Source organism: Choloepus didactylus, chromosome 4 (assembly GCF_015220235.1).
Source record: "Choloepus didactylus isolate mChoDid1 chromosome 4, mChoDid1.pri, whole genome shotgun sequence".
Taxonomy (NCBI): Eukaryota; Metazoa; Chordata; class Mammalia; order Pilosa; family Megalonychidae; genus Choloepus; species Choloepus didactylus.
Window position 1 is genome coordinate 195,090,402 of NC_051310.1, and position 3,404 is coordinate 195,093,805.

Genomic DNA, 3,404 nt, shown 5'->3' on the forward strand with positions numbered 1-3,404 from the left:
TTCAGTGATTCTTAAGTGATTCAACTATATAGAGCATATAAATGGGGCCACCCATGCAACCATTTCTTTCCTTAGGCTGATCTTTTTATTGCTGGACACACAGGGAATGCTGAGGAAGTGAAACTTATAACCCACAAATATTGGCATAAATTCACTTTTTATCATCAGATTAGTTATGAAGGGTTTTTTTGAATTCTTGGTGAAAAAAAGGATACTAATTTCAGATAATCTTATAAATCATGATGAGATAGATTTTAAGAACATATTTTGATGTTCATTTTTATATTATCCATACTTTGCTTTCTTCCCAAAAAGATTTTAGGTGGAATAACTTTGTGGAACAAACCCATTCATAGAATGTAATATGAATTTCTCATTACGATATGCCTGGTTTTATCCTTTATTAAGTAATTGTAAAATTGCTTTTGGATAATCTGAGGGAGATTTTTGTTTTTGTTCATGTTTCATCTACATCTTTGAATTTCATATGTATGTGTTAACTAATAAATTCATTTATTGAGACCAAAAAAATTTACATCTTAATGACATTAAGCCTTCTAATACTCTAATAACTAAGAAAAATAAAATTATAGAGAGATTCAGTATTCATAATACTTTGTTAAATTTGCTCTTGTCTGTTGCTACCCCTTCCTCTAGGATATCACTTTCCTGATCTTCAGGGGTGTCTAGACAGTGACCACCCTGACTTGTTTATGTTGAAAAGGGGTGTTGACATTATAGGAAAGAGGCTGCAACTGATTGATTTCTTTTGTTGAACCATGCTTACATGCAGGAATGAACCCCACTTGGTCATGGTGTATAATTCTTTTAATTTGTCTTTGGATTTGATTTGTAAGTCTTTTGTTGAGAATTTTAGCATCTATATTCATTATAAATATTGACATATAGTTTTCATTTTGTAGTATCTTTATCTGCTTTTGGTATCAGAGTGATGTTAGCTCCATAAAATGAGTTAGTTAGTGTTCCTTCTTCAAGTTTTTGAAAGAGTTTGAGCAGGAATAGTGTTAATTCTTTTTGGAAGGTTTGGTAAAATTCCCCTGTAAAGCCATCTGGCCCTGTGATTTTATTTGTAGGTAGACTTTTTTTAAGTTCAGTTTTATTAAGATATATTCACATATACAATCATCTGTGGTGTACACAGTATGATCATATATTTGTGCATTCATCACCCCAATCTATTTTTTGAACATTATCCTTATCCTAGGAAAAGTGAAAAAAATAAAAAATACAACTAAAAAAGAACACCCAGATCATTCCCCCTCCCCCCTATTTTTCATTTAGTTTTTGTCCCCATTTTTCTACTTATCCATCCATACACTAGATAAAGGGAGTGTGATCTACAAGGCTTTCACAACCACAGTGTCACACCTCGTAAGCTACATTATTATACATTCATCAAGGGTCAAGGCTACTGAGTCACACTTTGACAGTTTTAGGTATTTACTTCTAGCTATTCCAATACCTTAACACCTATAAAGGAGTTAGGTAGGTAGGTGTGTGGGGTCATGCCACCTCCAGTCCCATGGCTTTGCCTCTCCTTCCCCCTCCCTTTCCACCCCAAGCCTATGATGCAACAGTACTAAACCTTCGAGGATTTCAGCCATATGGCTGAGAAGCTCTACCTACCTGAATCTATGAAGGCACATGCAGTTCTCAAATATAGACATCCTGATGGAAATCTGTGTATTAAAGTACACATGGTGATTTTGTTTGGTGTGTAGAACAGAACAAGTTCAAGATGTAAAGAAGATTGAGAAATTCCACAGTCAACTAACACAACTTATGGTAGTCAAGGAATCCTGCAGTTTTGCCATGGAAACTGAATGATTTGAAATGAAGACTGTTTGTCATGTTCTTAGGAAGTAAATAGATATCTTTGAATTTAAGGAAGTATTGGGAGAGAAAATTCTTTATATAACTAAGTGGGATATTCGAAAGCTGAGAGATCATTTTTTGTACTTGGTTTTTTAATGTTTACTTTAGAGAGCTAGGAATTTAAATGCTTTCAGTTAGAAAGCCTTTCTTTATTTTTGGAAATTAAACATGAAATACATCTATCTTAGAAACTTTATGCAGATACTTTGATGTTAGGCAAAATATATAATTATTTCTTTGGAAAATTTTTATCAATAATTTGACAAAGACATTGAGAAGCCTATATTCCTTTAATTTAGTTCATCTGTCTTTAAAAGAAAATTAAATACAGCTGTTTTACTGGATCAATAATTCTTTTGGAACATAAAAATTTGTGCTATTGCTGACTGGTAAATATATAATATGGTAACTGAGATTAACTATGCATAGTAATATAACTAATTAAATATAGTAGTGTAGTCTCAATTATATCTAAAGGAAATTATGAATTGCAAGTATTCCTTTACATTACACTTTCCAGATTTAAACTATATTTTTCAGTGTAAGGTATTTGTAGAAACCTTAGCACAGTGAGCTGTAATTTATTTGAAACCAGTTTTCAGTGATCAAAAGTAACTGCAGTTACTTTGAATGCATGAACTGAATGATGGTCACTAAGGACTGAAATCACATCACAGAAATATTTACTACATGTATCCTATCTATAATTTCTCAGAAAGACTAAGGATTATTTGAACTGTTAAAACTTTGCATATCTCTATGACACCCATGCCCATTTTCTTTTTATTTAACCAAGATGTTAAGCATGACTCAAAACTGTTATGTTTTCCAGTAAACCAGAAATATGATATTTCTTGATATTTATCTTCTATTTGTAACCCAAGTTTTACCATCTAAATATAATTTCCACATGTTGATTCCTCAAGAGTAAAATGAAGGCACTATATATTAAAATATTTTTTGTTAGAAATTTGTCATGTTGAGCAACATTTGAGCATTGACAGTTCCATTGGCCATTATGAATTTTGGAATGTTTCAGAGAAGTCAGCAAATAAAATACTGTATGAATATAAAAAACTAAAAAGGGTTATCTATATAGTGCATAAGAGTGCCCACCAGAGTGACCTCTTGACTACTCCATTTGGAATCTCTCAGCCACTGAAACTTTATTCTGTTTCATTTCACATCCCCCTTTTGGTCAAGGAGATGTTCTCAATCCCATGATGTTGTGTCCAGATTCACCCTTGGGAGTCATATCCTGCATTGCCAGGGAGATTTACACCCCTGAGGGTCAGGTCCCACATAGGGGGAGGACAGTGAATTCAGCTGCCAAGTTAGTTTAGCTAGAAAGGGCTACATCTGAGCAACAAAGAGGTACTCAGGGGGAGACTCTTAGGCACAGTTACAAGCAGGTTTAGCCTTTCCTTTGTAGTAATGAGCTTCATAAGGGCAACTCCTGAGATAGAAGGCTCAGCAACCAAACCACCAATCCTCAATGTTTGTGAAAA

The 3,404-nt window shown here is 33.6% G+C and overlaps 1 pseudogene; it reads left to right on the forward strand.

Annotated features, from left to right (window-relative positions):
- Positions 1-1,589: 1,589 nt before the first annotated feature.
- Positions 1,590-1,848, forward strand: LOC119532517 (annotated as a pseudogene).
- The last annotated feature ends 1,556 nt before the right edge of the window (positions 1,849-3,404 follow it).